Source organism: Chiloscyllium punctatum, chromosome 2, assembly GCF_047496795.1.
Source record: "Chiloscyllium punctatum isolate Juve2018m chromosome 2, sChiPun1.3, whole genome shotgun sequence".
In the NCBI taxonomy this organism is placed as follows: domain Eukaryota; kingdom Metazoa; phylum Chordata; class Chondrichthyes; order Orectolobiformes; family Hemiscylliidae; genus Chiloscyllium; species Chiloscyllium punctatum.
This window is the reverse complement of record NC_092740.1, coordinates 71295615-71317867: the sequence shown is the minus strand read 5'-3', so window position 1 is coordinate 71317867 and position 22253 is coordinate 71295615. Positions and strand designations below refer to the sequence as shown.

The 22253-nt window shown below is 39.9% G+C and overlaps 1 protein-coding gene across 4 annotated transcripts in view; it reads left to right on the top strand.

Moving 5' to 3' along the window:
• epb41l4a (erythrocyte membrane protein band 4.1 like 4A) overlaps window positions 1-22253 on the top strand; it is a 338117-nt gene that overhangs the window by 92064 nt on the left and 223800 nt on the right. The gene's annotated exons all lie outside the window — the stretch shown is intronic.

Here is a 22253-nt window from a genome sequence, read left to right as displayed (position 1 = left end):
TGTGAAGGGTAGGTCTTGCCTTACAAGTCTTATTGAATTCTTCGAGGAGGTGACCAAGCATGTGGATGAGGGTAGAGCAGTGGATGTAGTGTACATGGATTTTAGTAAGGCATTTGATAAGGTTCCCCATGGTAGGCTTATGTGGAAAGTCAGGAGGCATGGGATAGAGGGAAATTTGGCCAATTGGATAGAAAACTGGCTAACCGGTCGAAGTCAGAGAGTGGTGGTAGATGGTAAATATTCAGCATGGAGTCCAGTTACAAGTGGAGTTCCGCAGGGATCAGTTCTGGGTCCTCTGCTGTTTGTAATTTTTATTAATGACTTAGATGAGGGAGTCGAAGGGTGGGTCAGTAAATTTGCAGATGATACAAAGATAGGTGGAGTTGTGGACAGTGAGGAGGGCTGTTGTCGGCTGCAGAGGGACTTAGATATGATGCAGAGCTGGGCTGAGGAGTGGCAGATGGAGTTCAACCCTGCCAAGTGTGAAGTTGTCCATTTTGGAAGAACAAATAAGAATGCGGAATACAGGGTTAATGGTAGGGTTCTTGGTCAGGTGGAGGAACAGAGGGATCTTGGGGTCTATGTACATAGATCTTTGAAGGTTGCCACTCAGGTGGATAGAGTTTGTAAGAAGGCCTATGGAGTATTATCGTTCATTAGCAGAGGGATTGAATTCAAGAGTCGTGAGGTGATGTTGCAGCTGTACAGGACTTTGGTTAGGCCACATTTGGAGTACTGTGTGCAGTTCTGGTCGCCTCACTTTAGGAAAGATGTGGAAGCTTTGGAGAGGGTGCAGAGAAGATTTACCAGGATGTTGCCTGGAATGGAGAGTAGGTCGTACGAGGATAGGTTGAGAGTTCTCGGCCTTTTCTCGTTGGAACGGCGAAGGATGAGGGGTGACTTGATAGAGGTTTATAAGATGATCAGAGGAATAGATAGAGTAGACAGTCAGAAACTTTTTCCCCGGGTACAACAGAGTGTTACAAGGGGACATAAATTTAAGGTGAAGGGTGGAAGGTATAGGGGAGATGTCAGGGGTGGGTTCTTCACCCAGAGAGTGGTGGGGGCATGGAATGCGCTGCCCGTGGGAGTGGTAGAGTCAGATTCATTGGCGACCTTTAAGCGGCATTTGGATAGGTACATGGATGGGTGCTTAATCTAGGATAGAAGTTCGGCACAACATCGTGGGCCGAAGGGCCTGTTCTGTGCTGTATTGTTCTATGTTCTATGTTCTATGTTCTATCTTGCCGTAATGTACATTGCTCAGATCTCGATGAGTCTTCTTGAAATGTATGACTACTTGAATTGTCAAGAAAAGAGCATTCATGTCCAAGGTTGAACGTTATTTTTATAGTATAGAGCCGTTTATTGATTTTTAAAAATTGCACACATCAATAGTATCTGCAAAAAAGATCAATAGTACATACTAAATTATTTAAAAATATGAACAATAACATCATTATTATGAACAAAGGTCATTCATATTGACACAAAACCAATCCTCATCACATATGTACACTTCAAAAATTCCATATCTGTCACATCACAGGGTACTAATTGCGTATTATAAATAGATTGTAAATTATTGTTGCTTATAGCAACAGTTTCAAGGTTTGGAGTGTTAGCAATGTTAAATCAAAAAAACAGGCAAATAAATATTTTTTGTTGGTGCTTTATTTAGCAGATGGATTTTAATTGCTTTATTGATTAATAGGTTTCATGACCTTTGTGTCAGGCGGAAGACTTTTTTTCCAATTTGGCTTTTCCAGTTAATTTGCGAGGAATCTGTTAATTAGATGCTTTTATATACCTTCTGAAATTCCTGATACTTTTGTCTTTGATGGATGACCAACTTCAAACATTAAATTTTAACGTACCACCCCAAGCAGTATTACTTTGCGAGATCAATATTGTTACCTTTTATACAAACACTAATATCTTTCTTCAGTTAAAACAAAACAAAATTTCTAGTAAAATAAAATATAAAAATCTTGAAAATATAAACATCTTGAAAATATAAAAATCTCAATTTGGTTTTAAATTGTGAACTTTGCATATCTCATGGAGCCTGAAACAGAAGAGGATATAAAACCTGTGCATAGAATCCCACTGTGTGGCAGCAGACCATTCAGCCCATTAAGTCCACATTAACCCTCCAAAGAGCAACCTACCCCATCCCTATAGCCCTGCATTTCTTATGGCTAGTCCACCTAGCCTGCACACTATGGACAATTTAGCATGGCCAATTCACCTGCACATCTTTGGATTTTGGGAGAGAATACACAGATGCTGGGAGAATGTGTAAAAATCCACAAAGGTAGTCATTTGAGGCTGGGTGCGAACCCAGGTCCCTGTGAGACAAGAGTTACCATGCTAGCCATTGAGCTACCATGCTGCCATGATGAGATTTACTTTTGGGTGAGTTTCCTCTGAAGCTCTTTTCTTTTCTCTGTTAACTCCATTCATCCTGCTTTCATGATAATAGGCAGGGCATATGTTCCCAGATCCTTGTCAGTGTAGCTCGAAAATCTGAAACTCAACAATATCTGAGGGTTAGGTTTTCTCAACCAGTGGGATATCACAGCACTTGCAGAAACATGGCTCAGGGATGGGCAGGACTGGCAGCTTAATGTTCCAGGATACAAATGCTACAGGAAGGATAGAAAGGGAGGTAAGAGAGGAGGGATAATGGAGTTTTTGATAAGGGATAGCATTACAGCTATGTTGAGGGAGGATATTCCCAGAAATACATCCAGGGAAGTTATTTGGGTTGAATTGAGAAATAAGAAAGGGATGATCACCTTATTAGGATTGTATTCCCTAATAGTCAGAGGGAAATTGAGAAACACACTTGTAAGGAGATCTCAGCTATCTGTAAGAATAATAGGGTGGTTACGGTAGGGGAGTTTAACTTTCCAAACATGGACTGGGACTTCCATAGTATTAAGGGTTTAGATGGAGAGGAATTTGTTAAGTGTGTACAAGAAAATTTTCTGATTCAGTATGTGAATGTACCTACTAGAGAAGGTGTAAAACCTGACCTACTCTTCGGAATTAAGGCAGGGCAGGTGACTGAGTTGTCAGTGGGGGAGCACTTTGGAGCCAGTGACTATAATTCTATTAGATTTAAATAGTGATTGAAAAGGATAGACCAGATCTAAAAGTTGAAGTTCTAAATTGGAAAAAGGCCAATTTTGGCGGTATTAGGCAAGAATTTTCGAAAGCTGATTGGGGGCAGATATTCGCAGGTATAGGGTCGGCTGGAAAATGGGAAGCTTTCAGAAATGAGAAAACGAGAATCCAGAGAACATTAGGGTGAAAGGAAAGGCTGATAGGTACAGGGAATGCTGGATGACTGAAGAAATTGAGGGTCTGGTTAAGAAAAAGAAGGAAGCATATGTAAGGTATAGACAGGATAGATCAAGTGAATCCTTAGAAGAGTATAAAGGAAGTAGAAGTATACTAAATAGGGAAATCATGAGGGCAAAAAGAGGACATGAGATAGCTTTGGCAAATAGAATTAAGGAGAATCCAAAGGACTTTTACAAATACATTAAGGGCAAAAGGGTAACTAGGGAGAAAATAGGGTCCCTCAAAGATCAGCAAGGTGGCCTTTGTGTGGAGCCGCAGAAAATGGGGGAGATACTAAATGAGTATTTTGCATCAGTATTTACTGTGGAAAAAGATATGGAAAATAGAGACTGAAGGGAAATAGATGGTGACCTCTTGAAAAATGTCCATATTACAGAGGAGGAAGAGCTAGATGTCTTGAAAAGGGCAAAGGTGGATAAATTCCCAGGACCTGATCAGGTGTACCCGAGAACTCTGTGGAAAGCTAGAGAAGTGATTGGTGGCCCTCTTACTGACTTATTTGGATCATCGATATTCACAGGTGAGGTGCCGGAAGACTGGAGGTTGGCAAATGTGGTGCCACTGTTTCAGAAGAGTGGTAAGGATAAGCTAGGGACCTGTAGACCAGTGAGCCTGACGTCAGTGGTGGGCAAATTGTTGGAGGGAATCCTGAGGGACAGGATGTACGTGTATTTGGAAAGGCAAGGACTGATTAGGGATAGTCAACATGGCTTTGTGCAATGGAAATCATGTCTCACAAACTTGATCGAGTTTTTGAAGAAGTAACAAAGAGGATTGATGAGGGCAGAGCGGTAGATCTGATCTATATGGACTTCAGTAAAGCGTTCAACAGGGTTCCCCATGGGAGACTGATTAACAAGGTTAGATCTCACGGAATTCAGAGAAGTAGCCATTTGGGTACAAAACTGGCTCAAAGGTAGAAGACAGAGGGTATGGTGGAGGTTTGTTTTTCAGACTGGAGGCCTGTGACCAGTGGAGTGCCACAAGGATCGGTGCTGTGTCCTCTACGTTTTGTCATTTACATAAATGATTTGGATGTGAGCATAAGGAGTACATTCAGTAAGTTTGCAGGTGACATCAAAATTGGAGGTATAGTGGACAGTGAAGAAGGTTACCTCCGATTACAACAGGATCTTGACCAGATGGGCCAGTGGGCTGAGAAGTGGCAGATGGAATTTAATTCAGATAAATGCGAGGTGCTGCATTTTGGGAAAGCCAATCTTAGCAGGACTTATACACTTAATGGTAAGGTCTTAGGGAGTGTTGCTGAACAAAGACCTTGGAGTGCAAGTTCATAACTCCTTGAAAGTGGAGTTGCAGGTAGATAGAATAGTGAAGAAGGCGTTTGGTATGCTTTCCTTTGTTGGTCAGAGTATTGAGTACAGCGGTTGAGTGGTCATGTTGTGGCTATACAGGACATTGGTTAGGCCACTGTTGGAATATTGCTTGCAATTGTGGTCTCCTTCCTATCGGAAAGATGTGAAACTTGAAAGGGTTCAGGAAAGATTTACAAGGATGTTGCCAGGGTTGGAGGATTTGAGCTATAGAGAGAGGCTGAACAGGCTGGGGCTGTTTTCCCTGGAGCGTTTGTGGCTGAGGGGTGACCTTATAGAGGTTTACAAAATTATGAGGGGCATGGATAGGATAAACAGACAAAGTCTTTTCTCTTGGTGGGGGAGTCCAGGACTAGAGGGCATAGGTTTAGGGTGAAAGAGGAAAGATATAAAATAGACCTAAGGAGCAACTTTTTCACGCAGAGAGTGGTATGTGTTTGGAATGAGTTGCCAGAGGAAGTGGTGGAGGCTGGTACAATTTCAACATTTAAGAGGCATTTGGATGGGTATATGAATAGGAAGGGTTTAGAGGGATATGGGCCGGGTGCTGGCAGGTGGGACTAGATTGGGTTGGGATATCTGGTCGGTATGGACAGGTTAGACGGAAGGGTCTGTTTCCATGCTGTACATGTCTATGACTCTACGAAGAAACTCCGGAGGTGTGCATGGTAGCTTCCCATAGCAGCAACTGGGCAATTCTGCACATGAATTAATGTCTTGCAGCTGGTTAAGGTGTACAGTATATACAATATCGAGAGTGTGTAGGTGTGGAGAAACATTCTAATTTATGCATCGATATGAGCTAGCCTTGGTAATAGACTGCTCAATTCAGAATAAAACTGATTTGTTTAAAGCATCTGCCTCAACTCCAATTTCAGAAGAATGCTTCTTTCTACTCTGTCATTGCATCATTTGTCCATTTCTACAGAGGAATTAAGCTAATTTAGTACTTGTTGGAAAATTCTGTCCTGTGGCCTGGGGCAACAAAAGACATGTTTCCATTTCTTGGGAGGACATCTTGGTTCTGGTTGATCCAGCAGGAATAAATAATATGTTTAATATGATTTACCAGTGATTGAGTAACTTATTCAGACAAAGCTCTCTATGGGTTGCAAAATGTTAATTAATAAACTGAACAGATTCTTCACAATTTGTCAAGAGTAAAGTTTGAGGGACCAACAAAATAAAATTGACAAATAATATTTGCAATAATTTAAAAGAGCCTGATCCATTTCAGTCTTGATCTAATGTGCATAGAATTTTTTTGAAGGAAAATTGATGCACCTGAAAACTGTAAAGTTCCCCAGTGTCTTTTTTTGACACTGCACTGTATCATTCCGAGTCTCCAAAAGCATATATCCTTTGTCTTCTCTGTTGGGCTCATATGCCACCAATCTGCCGGATCATTAGAAAACATAAATTATGGTTCCGATATATACCTTGAGCCAAATAACCGTTTCAGTAGCCTCTCTCTATGCCCCCACTGCTTGTCAGCTTACTTGTCCAACATGCAGTATTGGATGAATTTGCAGTTTTACCTGTTAAACATTGGGAAAATCAATACCACTGTGTTCAGTCTCCACTTCAAATTATATACTCTCACCATTGATTCCACAGTTCCAGATTTCAGTTCATGACATCAACATTTCACTTGACTCTTATGGAATATATATTTTATTTGACTCCTGCCCTAAAATCCTTTGTCATGAAGTTTATGTATTTTAAGGTCTGTCGCATCATCCAGCTGCACTCCTGCCTGTGCATATCTCGTGCTGCAGCCCTGATCCATACATTTCAATTTTAGACACAATTATCTTAATGGTCATCATTCTGACATATTGTCATCTGCCCTCCATCAACATTAACTTGTACAAGGTTCTGTTACTTGTATCCTGCCATTTGTCAAGTTCTGCTCCTTCATTACTCCACTGATTACTGAGTCTCATTGGCTTCCAAACTTCAAATTTAAAATTCTCATCTTTGTGCTTAAATGCCTCATCAACTCACTCACCCCTATCTCTAACATTCTCCATACCTACAATAATCCAAAACCCCTGTATTTCTCCAGTTTTGGCTTATTGTGCAGCCAATCTTATCCTGTGGTAATATCATTGGATTGTTAATCAAAGACCCAGGTAATTAACTTGAGTTCAAATCCTGCAATGCCAAATGGTGGAATTTTAATTTGATTTTTAAAAAAAATCTGGTTTTCAAAAGTTTAATGATGACGACAACTCTATTGCTGATTGTTGGAAAAAATTTGGTTCACTAACACCCTTCAGGGAAGAAAACTGCCATCTTTACTTGGTCTAGCCTACATGTGACAGCACTGTGGTTGACTCTTCCATGCAGTTAGAGATTGGCAATAAATGGTAGCCTAATCAGCAACGTCCTCATCGAGTGAATGAATTAAAAAACTTACTAGATCTTAGAATAATGAGAGGGCATTGGATTGAAATGTATGAAATTCTAACAAGATTGGGTAGACTGGATGAAAGGAAGTTGTTTTCCTTGGTTGGAGAGACTAGAACCAGGGATTACAATCTCAGGGTATGGGGTTAATCATTTAGGGCTGAAATGAGGAAAGATTTCTACCTGTGGAATTCTCTACCACGGAATACTGTGAAGACCAAATCACTGCAAAAATTCATGAAATGGATACATTTTAAGATTTTAAAGTATCTAAGGAGTATGTGAGAAAATAGGAATATGGCTTTGAAATAGAGGATCAGCCATGATCATATTGAATGACTGAGCAGCCTGGAAGGACAAATTGGCCTACACCTGCTTCTAGTTTCTATGTTTTTATATTTTTATGCATCTGCCTTATCTTTTGCATCCTGGGTGAACATCATTGTTGGTGTTTGCTTCAGCTATGTTTTTTTCAAGCTTTTTATCTTTTAACAGATCAGAACTTTAATTGTTTCAGTATATGCCATGAAGCTTTATGGTCTGCATATAAATACTGTATTCCCATTAATCTGCATACATCTTCCATGGCCTAAGCTAGTAAAGTTTGGGTGTGCTGATTAAAAATGATCCACTAATGAGGCAAGGTATTCAGTACAGTGTTTAAGACACTTTCTGACCCAAGATTGTCAAACAGGATAAAAACAAAAGTGAACGTGAAATAGAAAACAAATGGAACTTATTTGCCTGTGCCTTCAGGGTAGGATGGCAAAGGCTAATAGCAAAATATAATGTACAGATGATGTTGGACCTTCTAAATTAGACCATTCTGAGCTGTTGGTGTAATGTCTCTGTTTTGTATCCTGTATGATATTGTATTACCCTGCCATTTTTGAAGATATCTAGCTCAGGTTGAGGTTCTGGTTGTAAGTTTGCTCGAGACACATTCAAGAAGAATGGGTACCCAATAAACACAGTCTGCCGATTTTCTCAACAACAAACCTAAACAAGCAGACACAACGTGCCCATAAACCCTAGCCATATAACCTTACATCAAAGATATCTCTGAAATGACTTCCAGACTAATCCGACCCCTTGGCATCAAGGTAGCCCACAAACCTGCCAACACACTTAAACAGCGACTAATAAACCTAAAGGATCCAATACAACCAACCAGCAAAACAAATGTCATTTGTAAAATACCATGCATAAACTGTAACAAACACTACATCGGACAAACAAGCAGAAAAACTAGCCACCAGTATACATGAACACCAGCTAGCTACCAAAAGACATGACCCACTATCACTTATATCCTTACACACAGATGAAGAAGGATACCACTTTGACTGGGACAACACATCCATCCTAGGACAAGCTAAACAGAGACACACATGAGAATTCCTAGAGGCCTGACATTCTAACCAGAATTCTATCGATAAACACATCGATTTAGACCCCATCTACCATCCTCTGAGAAAAAGAACTGGAGATGATATCATCAACCTTAAGAAACCAAGACACATAAATAGAAAGTGGGACAGAACACCAGTGCTTCACCAGAGGCTCACTGATGATGTTATCTAGTATGGTGACGTCTGAAACATCTGAAAACAAACCTTCCAGCTCAGCAAGCAAACTTACAACCATAACGTTACCCTTCTGAAAAGGTGAATTACTTTCAAACAGAATCAGGGTGATGTGATTTGATATCACTGAATGTTGTTGGATTTAGTGAAGTTATGCACATCTCCAGAGTTGGTACTGGTGAACAAGTTAGTTCCCAAATTGAGCTGCATTAAGCAGGAAGATGCTAAATGAAAGTTGTGGCACCTTCCTTGTAACAGACGGAACAGGAAGCCAGATAGCATCATGGTAGGTATCTATTCCCAGGCACTTGCATAGCCATGGAGCACATTTGTTTCTGCCTCCTACTCAAAGTAAAAATCGTTGAGGAGAAAATTATAGACAATTATGAGAAGCAAAAATCATCACATTTCCAAAATAAATTAAAAGATTGCCAAAGACTACAACATTTGATCAGTGTTAAAAATAATGTGTAACTTTAAATTAAACTTTTATTCTTTATATTATGCATTAAGAAGAGGGAGACATTGTTTAGTTTCAATGATCAGTGCTGATGTAGGTTGCTGATAAAATGTCTGGAGATCTGTTTTGTTACCCCTCATTAAAATATGTGATGAGGTTTTAAACCTTTGAGGTGAATGGTTCAGTTCACTAGGGAATCATGGACTAAACTGACTGATTCTTAAAGGACATACCTGTTGATTGGGTTTGTGGCAGGTGGTGTGGGAAAAGATAGTTGACTCATCTGCAGATGCTTCTGTCCACAACTGTAGGAGTGATCACCACATAATCCTTCTACAGGCAAAGTTCCATATTCATACTGAGGATGACCTCCACCAAAGGTGTGGCGCTACCACTGTGGTAACTGAGTTAGGTTGGGGAAGGTGGTGTTATAGTGGTTATGTTACTAGGGTAACAATCCAAAAGGCCAGGCCAATGTTCTAGGGACATGGGTTTGAATTCCATGGTGGTAAATGATGAAATTTGAATTCAATAAAATTAAGGAGCTGGTCTAATAGCTATCATGCAACCAATGTCAATAGTCAAAATACCCACCTGGGTCACTAGTGTTGTTTCAAGAAAGAAATCTGCACTCCTTACCTGATCTGGCCTATATGTGATTCTTAAGTGCCCTATGGGGCAATTAGGGATGGGCTTCAAATGCCAGAGATGCTCACATCCTATGAATGAATAAAAAATGATTTGAGCAAGTCTAGGAACTGAAAATTCAAGAGCCATTGGTTAGCAGCAGAGTTATACTCAACCATAATCTGAAACATTATGATCTGGCATTTCTATCACTCTTCCACTATTACCATCAAGCCAGGGAATCAACTCTGGTGCAGACAGTAATGCAGGAGGCCATGTCAGGAAGAACACCTGGCGTAACTAAAAATTAGGTATGACTTTGGTGAAGCTACAACACAGGACTACTTGCATATCGACAGAATATGCAGACAGTGATAAAGCCAGGCAGTTCAAAGCCAGCAGATCAGATCTAAGCTCTGCAATCCTGTCACATCCAGTTGTGAATGTTGGCAGAAAATTAAATAACTCATTGGAGGGGGAGGTTTCACAAATATCCCTGTCCTCAATAATGAAAGAACCCAGCACATCAGTGCAAAAGAAAAGGCTGAAGCATTTGAAACATTCTTCAGGCAGAAATGCTGAGTGCATGATCCATCTTAACCACCTCAGAAATCCTGAGCATCACAGGCACCAGTCTTCAGCCAATTTGATTCACTGCATTGTGACATCAAGAGACCATTGAATACACAGGAGTCTAGCTGAAGATTTGTGCTTCAAAAACTGTCATATTCTGAGCCAATCAGTTTACTCTTGATCATCAATAAAGCAATGGAAGGTATCATCAATAGCACTATCAAGCAGCACTCACTTAGTAACAACCTGCTCACTGATACTCAATTTGGGTTCTGTCGGGGCTAATCAGCCCCTGACCTCATTAAAGCATTGATCCAAACATGGATAAAAGAGCTTGACTCCAGAGGTGACTGCTTTTAACCACATCAAAGTCACATTCAACTGAGTTTTCTCTCAAAGAACCTTAATAAAAACACAATCAATGGCAATCTGCATGAATTCACTGTTGGTCAGAGTCGTACCTGGCACAAGGGAAGATCAACTCAGCCTCAGCATATCTCTGCAGGAGTTCCACAGAGTAATGTCCTAGGCCCAACCAATTTCAGCTGCTTCATCAATGACCCTCCGTCCTCCATAACGTCAGGACTGGGGATTGTTACAATGCTGTGGTAAAACCTCCTGCGTAATTTAAAATCATAAACACAGAAAAGATTTATCCCGTGCAGTAATTTGTAAAACTTTGCGTGGCCAAGAACTATCTAAAATAAAAATTAACTTTATTTCTTAAAGTATAACAGAGAATAACTAACAATTATTCACAAATCCTTACTCTAACCTATCTTTTGTCTTCTCTTCTATAATAGTAGTCCAATAAAACTCCCAATTAAGATTTATAAAACAAAACTTCTTATCTCAAAACCAGATAGTTTTTGGTTCTTCTATTTGGATCTTCCTGTGTCTTCATTTCTTCTTTATAGGGATTTCTGCTTCACAGGTTACTGATTGATAAAGGTACCTTTTTTAAGAGAGCTTTGTTTCAGGCAGTCTGTTTACATGCTAGGGCTTGGCAGTTCTCCTCCAACTGCTCAATTTTTTCCCGGTCTTATAGCCCAACACATTGGCTTTAACTCTCTTCAAGTACATCCACATCTTCATAACAAGATGTGCAATCATCAGAAAACAATGTTCAGCATCATTAATGCTCCCTCAGATACTGAAGCAGCCCAGGCCCAAATATAGCAAGACCTGGACAATATTCAGGTCTAGCCTGACAAGTGACAAGTAACATTCATATCAGAAATGCAGATGATGACCAACTCAGACAAAAGAGCATCAAACAAATAATATTTAATGACATTACCAGTGCTACTATCCACAGGCTGGGCTTATTATTGACCAGATATGGTATTGAACTAGCCATATAAATATTGTGACTGCAAGTGTAGATCAGGGGCTAGAAATCCTGCAGCAAGCAACTACTTGTGATTCCCCAAATCCTGTGCAAGTGGGGTGAAATATTCCTCACCGCCTGAATGAGCCATTCACCATCCTGAGTTTGAAATATATTGCCATATCTTCACTTGTTGCCATGTCAAAAGCCTGAACCTCCCTCTTGTTGTGTCTAACTCATATCTAGCAAAGAAACAGCTAGATTTATTTATAAATAAATGTTTATTTAACAAAATTAATATGATGATAAAACACTCAACAAACTAACAATTTACACTATAAATCTAATCAAATATTTTGCGCTTTAACTTAGCTCTGGATGATCATATACCACCACTCTAGATCTTAGCCTTGATCCATGTGGCGATGATTGTCTGGTCTTCTCCCAGTGGTCCCAGGGTCTCTCCTCTTTTCGGTGGTTGGTCTCAAGTTACTGCTCTGAGGATGGTGTTGGGGCAATTCTTCTACTTAGTAGTCTTCGTGCCGTTTTAGGAGGGTCTTCAATGTCGTCCAATAGATCGATCAAGGCTCAGTCACCCTGATTGATTGGACCCAACCAGATGTTGACATGTCAATGATCCTTGAACATGTTGGTCAGGTAGCCCTTTCCAAGTAAAGGTGTGAGGGACCCTTGGGTCTGGTAAACAACTCAATGTTTCCGATTGTTCTGGGTATGGCATTAAGGTCGATTCTATTCAATCCAATTCAAGGGTATATTGTGTTGTCTGCAGCTGCTGGGTGAATTGCATACCGTCTGCAGCTCGTTTATTTCTGAGTCTTTGAGCACAGTCACTTTTGGTCATGGCTTGTTTCAATTTCCCAGCATGCCTAATTTATTTTTCATAGATCTATCATTTTGAGAGGCCTATCCGGCCACACTCCCTAACAGTGTTGTGGGTGTAACTACATCAAATGGAATGAAGCAAATCAAGAGAGCGGTTTACTTCTCGAGGTTAAGTAGCCATGAGCAATAAATGTTGGCCCAGCTACTGACACCTGCATCTGATGAATGAAAACATACTCAAAATATGAGCTAAGAATTGTCCAATGCCATAATTCATCTGCACGATGAGTAAACTATCATGTCTGTTAATCTTTGAATCCCTGAGCTAACTCTAATTTAGTGATCAATATGTTAGTTCACTCTGCTGTTTCTTTTGTCAGTTTTGGATTTTTAAATTGGCTTGAAAAATAATTGGCTATAAAACTTAAAATTTTGCTGCTGGCTGTAACCGAAATTGATTTTAATTCTTTGATGAAATCATTGAAACTCTTAGCGAATCTTCAGCATTTGTCTTAAGGCTGCATTTAATTTAATTGAACATTCATGTTTTAACCCTGAAAGTAGACATCACTGAATATTAGAAAAGATTACTCGACATGTTGAAAGGAGTTGGCTTCTCTTTTGCATTTGCTCCAGAAGTGCTCAAGGGTGAATAACTTTTAAGAAAAGGTTGATCACACTTCTCTAAGATGTTAAATCTCACATTTATTTCTCCACTTTCCTTTGCTACTTTGTACATTTCTGCAGTGTTAAATTGACATAAGTTAATAATTAATCAGGCCACATTTGTTTGCAGTGGGCTCCTGTTGTGTATGTTTGAAAGATTTTTGTGCTGAGAGAAAGCAGAATGACCAGCTTTATGCATAGCCTGTAAAAAAACTCCTGTCCCAATTCTAGCCCTTTTCTTTTACCACAAAGACTTGTACTACAAACCATACTTCCTGGAGGGTTTTACTTTATCTCAGTAAAGTAAATTCCAACTTCACTGTCTCTTCAATCAGGAGGCAAACTCTTAAAAAAATCAAAGAATTTGGTTTGAATTCATGTGTTGCTACTTTATGTAAAAAATACAGATTTATAGTTTTTGGTTGATAAACTTGAATAATGGTTTATTTTATTTCAAGCAAGTTATATGAAAGTACATTTAGTTTGTCAGTTTGCCTATGATTATACAGGTAGACTAGGAGTCTCTGTTCAATGATCCATGCCTCCATGTCTCCATTTAATCTTCTTCCTGTTTCCAGTCCAAGTGAAAGCTGATTAACATTCTCTTAAGGAGAGGAAACGAGTTTCATGCTTTCAGATGTTATATGTTTTGAAGGATGCACTGTCTATCTCTAGTCCCACCACTCACTGCACTGGTCAGAACATAAATTTAAATATTTCAATCAGTTAATGATATGGCCAGTTCTATATTACGTTCAGAATAAAAAAAAATCAGCCAGGTTTATTCAATAAACAGCTAAGCTCCTGATTTATTGTAAGATTAGTACTTACTTGAGAAAGATACAGAATAGATTAGCACAGTTTGAAATACCTAAGTTAAGACCCCCAACACATGCGCACACAACTTTCTGTGCAGAGATTAACTTGGGGAAAGAAAGACATACTTTTGGCCAAGATATTACTCAATTCTCAGAGAAATACAAGGATAAAATATGAAATGCTCCAGATTGCCTTTAGTCAGATGTCCTGTACATACAGATGGAACAATTGGCGCTGATATTTCTCACTGGGATCTTCAAATGCAGTTGGGACAGGAGATATCCAGAGGGAGTCCTCAGAAAACCTATCAGGGAGAATGCCAAGCTGCATTATTCCATCCTCGGAGCAATGTGAGTAATGGTAAGTCATTGGTAAAATATGGTAAGAACAGAAAAATTAGAATCCTGAATTTCCACTCGATGTTTTAATAGCGAGATGAAAATCTCATGAGTGAGCAGCGAGAGGTCTATTTACATGCGTTAACATCTCTTTATTACCTAATCTTGTCACATTTATATGTAAATCACTATTTGCCCAGGCAGTGGATAGAAACTAGATAACAATTTTTGAAGTCAAAGTTTGAGCAAGTGCCTGACAGCTGTAATTTATCAATCATCCCATCATTTCAGGGCACACTCCATGAGGAGCAACTGCTTACATCCTCCATCCATAGAGGGTAGTGTGAGAAACAAAGCTCACTCACTTCAATAATTTCAGTCTGAGACAAGATCTGAATCAGCAGTGTCATTTATTTTACCCTTGCAAGAGGGTGCGATGTCCACTGTCTACAAGGCAGGGACACACACACACACCGAATTCAACGAATACACGATATTTATGTAATTTGGTTCCTTTATTTTATCCCATTGCTCCTCCCCGTTTACATCTTCCACTTCTCTAAGACTGGCACCCATTACTCCTGTTTATCTCTTGCCTTATCCGGCCTTATCTGTGACAAAATGCTTATTTCTAGCCTCACAAGGCCGTTTGACCACATCCTGCTGTGGCCTATTGTTAGGTATTATCCTTTCTTCACCATTATCTACTCCCTCCATCTGTGCCTTCCCCTACCATACTGATCCTTATGACCCTCATAATTGGGGTTTGTTCCTGTGTTTCTGTAAAAGTGGGAAACAGATGTCCATACCTACTGTTTGTGCAGGCGTATCTGGCTTAACCTACATCCTCACAGCACCTTATCTATTTGTCTGTAACATCTATCATTGTTTTGCAGTCACGTTTCATTCTTGCATACAATTTTAGTTAATACAAAAACAATTATGTATTTCCTCCACATAGTTTGCATTCTAGTTGACTCAGCTCTTAGTTGAAACAATTACACACTGGTGTGAGTTCACTTACCTTGCATAAGTAATTATAATTGCAGAAGTAACACTACTTTACCTATATCCCACAGTAGTATCGTAAAAGCATAAAGCTCCCCTCATCATCAGGGCATGTTTGGGACTGAAGTCTGGTACAAACTGAGCACTTCCATCACTTCACCTTGAAACTTATCAACATTTTCCATTGCAATACGAAAATCAGAACTTCATAGGAAAACTCAGCAAGTCTGGCAGAAGTGTCAGTTCTAGGGAAAGATCACTGGACCCAAAACTCTGGTTTGTCTCCAGAGATGCTGCCACTCCTGCTGAGTTTCTCCATCAATTTCTGATTTTGTTTCTGATTTCCAACATCCAAAATACTTAGGTGTTATTCCCGCCCTTTCAATGTTGCTGTCAGACCACTTAGAGTGCAGGCAAAGGTACCCACTTCACACAATAGGACTGGTTGCTTCCACAGACTCTTTGCTTGCTCTCTTAGTGTTCACTCACTTTGTGCTCTGATGGGTATTAAGAGAGAAAAAAAGTAAAATGAAGCCATCTTTTCATTATGATGGTTCATTTTTTCTTAATGGGAAGAAGATATTACAATATCAAAAGAGTGTATGTTTCTGGGCTGAGAGATTTTGACAGAACATGTGTCTGTAACTAGCTGACATGTGCAAAGAGTGCTGAGAATTAATAATATTTGAACATCAGCTTGGAGTTGTGTTTTGATGTTAAGGCTATCGGATTTGAATTTAACCAATTAATTTAAATTATGCCCAGCATACCAAAAACCAGTTGAGTTTGAATTTGATTGTATTGATAGCATCGGACCAATGAGGGAAAATGAGTTTTGGGGATATAAAAAGGAAAGGCATTTTGAAAATTTGTCAGAGCCAACTGCCCATTGAATATAAGAGCCCATGCCATTTGAAAGGGCTCTCGAAGAAATGTCTCAGAAGGCACCATCTATTAAAGGTACCAAGAAATGTTGTACGAAAATACTTGCAGTAAAAAAATAGAAGACAGCTCAGGAAGGAAACAGCAGATTCAGAAGACTAGAAGGAAGACAGCATAAGAGACTGTACGGACTTTGAGAGATTAAGTTAATTTAAAGTTTAAAATTGTTATTGGAATAGTATTTTAATAGAGTTGGGGTTAGGTAGTGATTAGTTAAGAAAAAGGGGACTCGGGTTTGTTAATAGTTTTTGTTTAGTATTCACTGTTAGTGTTAGAAAAATAAATTGTTATTTTCTTTTTAACCAGTGGAAATCAGGGGTTTTCTTTCACTCATTCACATTTTTAACAGATTACGAGGCGAGGTGAGCTTATCTGGGTGTGTTGGTTTTAATTAGCAGTGGGATTCGACCTCCACATCGTAAAGGATACTCATAATATCTCTGTCTTTCCTTGTCATTAAGGATAGACAAAGCCAGACAATGTGTCAAATTTGACAGAAATAAATAGCCCAATAAACTGGACTGAGGTCAGTCAGGAGGATGGTCATTGGTCAGATGAATGAGTGAGTAGGAAATGGCCAGGATTGGTAGTTTGTGGGGGCGGGGATGGCATGAGTGACAACCACTGAGGTAATACATGTTGCTTTGGGAGTGGGAGATGGGTGCAATGACACAGGGACAAATGGGTGTGAGGTAGAAAAGAGAAGATAGTGACATTTAGCCTTGAAGAACGCATAATGTCATAAAACTTCTTGCAGTATTGCTGTGCGTTTCTCCAGACTGTGCTCACCACATTGATCCAGATGATTACGTTAGATCAGGTTGGCAGTGTTTGATGGCAGCATGGTGCATAGTGGGGAATAAATATGACACCTACAGCTTGAACACTGGAAGGTCCTGTGACCAGTGAACATTTTGTCACTACTGAGTACAAGCTCAAATGAAAGTGGCATCATGGAGGTTAGATGGCTACTTAATGAGGTGAGCAGCAGTGAATTACATGAAATAGCTTGTTAGTGCTCACGGAGAGAAACTGTCCATTAAGCTGAAATTGCCACATGGTCAATTTTTAGTAAATATCAGCCCACTATTTCAGTTTTCAGCTCACACACAAAGATTCTCAAGAAGGCTTCTCAGAAGGTAGCAAAGACTGAGCTGAGATCTTATCTCTTCAAAGGTGACACTCCAACTGAACTCCAAACAAGTAACTACATTCCTGACAGCCATAAACTGAGACATATGACTTCCAGAAAGTCCAAATAGTTAGCTTAAGTCATGTGATTTTCTATGATTTTTCTTTTAAAAAATGTCATACGGTTTCCCTTCAGTGAACTTTTTAAGAAAAATGTCCACAATCTCTGCAGCGCCTCAAATTAATCAACATCCACAATCTTTCAGACATGAGTCTTCAAAAAAAACAATAATGTGTTCAAACTCTTGCTGAGTTCACAATTTTTAAAGTTTTATTCTTTTATCAATTTTGATTTGGAGTCATGAACTGTGAGCTGGAAATAACTTGTAGGCTTTTGGACAGCTTGTGGTAATAGGTAAAGAACAGACTAAACAATCTTTGTCATGAGACCAGGCCTTCAGGTTAATTCAACCCCATTGAAAAATGTTGTGTTTAAACATCAGAAGTTAGCCATTAATGAGGTCCATTCCAGGTAATTGGCTCCACAGACCTTATGCATGAGCAAAAGGCTTTTGTTGAATGATCATTGAGACTTTGAGAAGAGACAATCGATCAATCAGAGCAGAATCAGATCTGAAGTTTTGACCTACAGGTAGTTCTGGGATAACACCCATTTTGGCAGCGCGATTTGGCTAAAAGGTCGCTGAAGAATCAGGGAACAGTATTTTTGAAAACGTTTACCTCTCTTGGCAATAGTGCGATTCCAGCAGGGATTAGTTCATGTACTTTGCTCTGCGCATGTGCTGGTGTCCATGTCGTGTGCATGTGCAACATCAGTGTTGGTCTTTGTGCCGTTCTGAGCATGTGCCAATGTTTGCGCTGGTCCTTGTGCCATTCTGAGCATGTGCCAATGTCTGCGGTGGTCTTTGGCACATGCTCAGAATGGCACAATGTCCACTCTGGTCTTTGTGCTGGTCTGAGCATGTGCCAGTGTCTGCGCTGGTCTTTGTGCTGGTCTGAGCACGTGCTAATGTATGCGCTGATCTTTGTGCTGGTCTGAGCATGTGCCAATGTCTGCGCTTGTCTTTGTGCCATTCTGAGCTTGTGCCAATGTCCGCGCTGGTCTTTGTGCCGGTGTGAGCATGTGCCAATGTCTGTGCTGGTGTTTGCGCCGTTCTGAGCATGTGCCAGTGTCCACACTGGTGTTTGTGCCAGTCTCAGCATGTGCCAATATCCACACTGGTCTTTGTGCTGGTCTGCGCATGTGCCAATGTCTGCACTGGTGTTTGCACCACTCTGAGCATGTGCCAATGTCCGCGCTGGCCTTTGTGCTGGTGTGAGCATGTGCCAATGTCCACGCTGGTCTTTGTGCTGGTCTGAGCATGTGCCACTGTCTGCGCTGGTCTTTGTGCTGGTCTGAGCATGTGCCACTGTCTGCGCTGGTCTTTGTGCTGGTCTGAGCATGTGCCAATATCCACGCTGGTCTTTGCGCTGGTCTGAGCATGTGCCAATGTCTGCGCTCATCTTTGTGCTGGTCTGAGCATGCATCCATGTCAGCTCCTGGCAGAGCAGCTTTCTGTGAGAGATACTGTGCAAAGGGCAGCCATCTTACATTTTTAAAATGTGTGAAATTTGCTTTTATTTCATTAATAAATACAACTTATACCTTCGTTCAGGCTGTGCTATACCTTGTATTCACCTTTTGGGTGATTTTTGAGCGATTGTGAGTGATAATTTTTGCTGGTCTAACCCAACCCCACTTTTTCCCTAGGCCCCATTATTTCTATTAAGCAATTTTCAATTCAGCGAGGTTTCACTGGAATGCAACTATGGCGTAATGGAAGAGCTACCTGTATATTTTTTGAGGGTATGATTTGGCTGTAGATCAGACAGCCAGAAGATTTGAAAGCCCCCTGCCTAATCTGCTATGCCAGCTTCCAGAAGCCCAATGAGAAGTATCACTGTGTATCTGAATAAACCGAGAAGGTGACCTTAATAGGCAGTTCCAGAAAAGCAACCATGGATTCCACATTTATGCCTGTGAATCAATGCAATATGAAGATCATTTAAGTAATCTGGCCAGTTTTGTTATTTTGTTTTAATTATCTCTTAGTTAAGAGAAACTGTTTGTTTTCTGTCTTTTGTGTGAATGGGGAATGAAACCAACTACTTCAGACTTAAAGTATAAACATCATTCAGCTTACCTCGTTTATTTTTTCCTCTGCTAAGGTTTTTGTGTCTTTAAAATTAGTTAAGTCTTTTGTTTGAGATTAAAAAAAGTTTGAAACAATTATTCACAAAGTTAGGATTGGTTATTCAAACCTGCTGAAAAACCAATGGAGTAATTGTTGGGGGTTTTTGGTTTAATTTATCATGCTGTGAATACAGAAGTAGAAAGAAGGGTTGGTTTGATTCTGCTGTCCATCTCCGTAGCGTAACAATTGGAAGCATCTTTCTACATCAAAATTTATTCGTCCTTCAGTTTTATTATTAGAAGATGAACTCTATGCATTTTTCTAGCAATCTCCCTTCTACTTTTGGCTGATTTGTGGACTCATTTTTGTGGCTGAGTAATTTTATTGCTGGAACCCAGTACCCAGATTTTAAAATGTAAATACAGAAAACCAAGATACAAATGTAACTCTACTGTCATAAGATCTGTAAAAGCATAAAATATAAAAAGCACTCTTTCATGACTGCAGTAAAATTAAGGAAAACTAGGTCTCCCAGACTGAGTTATTTATATGAAAATGCCATGAAGGGCATAACATCCCAGTCAATATAAAATATCCTGGTAACAGGAAGCCATATAGCAGTTAGAATTTGTTTGTTGCTGGAACGTGCACATCAACCCTAACTTAGTGTCAGATACACACTGAAAAATAAAATCATTCAGGCATCAAAATCCATACTGAAAGGACAATTGAACAACTGGAATTGTAATATTACTATCCCTGGGTTAAAACTAAGCTTAATGCTAACAATAACTCCACTGATCATTGTTGTACATCATGACCGTGCTGTTCTCTCCCACTTTATGTTGCTAGAACAGGCCTCACTTGCTCATCTGTCATGGGGCGCTGCAATTACCACCTCCCACTCACAGTGACCCCTGTTGACTGCCTCCAAAGTCCCAGCAGTAAAACTCTCCCAATTGACAAATATCTTTTTAATGTGTCACTTGAATTTTCAGTTTTGACGCGGTGGCTCCAGAAGTTCAACAAACATTTTTTAATAAGTCTCCCACCAGGCAACAGTTATTCTTATTTGTATGTGTAGAAAAAGTGCCCCCCTGGGAAATCATGAGGTTATGATCCTCTGGCAATATTGAGAGCTAAGCTGACAAATTGTATCCCTCATGGTATAGTTGTGTGAATTGAGATGTTTATCTTCAAGCCACTGCCTGATACAGGGACACTTTGCTCTGTTGCTTTGTTGCTAAGTTTGCGGGTGACACAAAGGGAGGTGGTGCGACAGTAGTGTTGAGGAAGCATGGAGGCTGCAGAAGGACTTGGACAGGCCAGGAGAGTGGGGACAAAGAAGTAGAAAATGGATTACAATATGGCAAAGTGTGCGGTTATACATTTTGGTAAGAAAGATACAGGAGTGGACTATTTTCTAAATAGAGTCATAGAGATGTACAGCACGGAAACAAACCATTTGGTCCAACCTGTCCTCACAACTGGATATCTTAAATTAATCTAGTCCCATTTGCCAGCACTTGGCCCATATCCCTCGAAACCCTTCCTACTCATATACTCATCCAGATGCCTTTTAAATGTTATAATTGTACAAATGGGGAAAGGCTTCTGAAATCTGAAGCAAAATGAGACTTGAGAATCTTCATTCAGGATTCTCTTAAGATTAACATGCAGGTTCAATTCACAATTAGAAAGGCAAATGCAATATTGACATTCATTTCAAGAGAGCTAGAAAACAAGGGTAAAGGATGTTCTGCTGAGGATGTAATGGGCTCTGGTCATATGGAATATTGTGAACAGTTTTGGACCCTTCATAAGGAAGGTTATGTTGGCATTGGAGAAGACCTGGAGGAGGTTTACAAGAATAATCCAAGGGATGAAGGACTTGACATATGAGGAACGATTGAGGACTCTGGCTCTGTGTTCAATGGAGTTTAAAAGGAGGAAGAGGGATCTCATTGAAACTTACAGAGTACCGAGTGACCTGGACAGAGTGGATGTGGAGAAGATGTTTCCACTGGTTGGAGATACTTGGACCTAGGGCACAACCTCAGAATGACCATTTCGAACTGAGATAAGGAGGAATTCCTTCAGCAAAAAGGTGGTGAATCTGTGGAACTCATTGCTGCAGAGGGTTCCAGAGCCAAGTCATTGAGTGAATTTAAAACATAAATAGATGGCTCTTAATTAGTAAGGGGATCAAAGTTTACAGAGAGAAGGCAGCAGAATGGGGTTGAGAAACATATCAGCGATGATCGAATGGCAGGGTAGGCTCGATGGGCTGAATGGCCTAATTCTGCTCCTATATCTTATGGTCTTCTGGTTATTTATTTTTGACTATTGCTTTGCAAGAATTTGATGTTACAATATTAATTACCCTATTGTAATTACCCTATTTGATCCTTATTGTGAAAATTCAAGACCGTGATTTTCATGTTATTATTTTATTTAATATCATTAATAGAACATAGAACATAGAACATAGAACATAGAACATAGAACAATACAGCACAGAACAGGCCCTTCGGCCCACGATGTTGTGCCGAACTTCTATCCTAGATTAAGCACCCATCCATGTACCTATCCAAATGCCGCTTAAAGGTCGCCAATG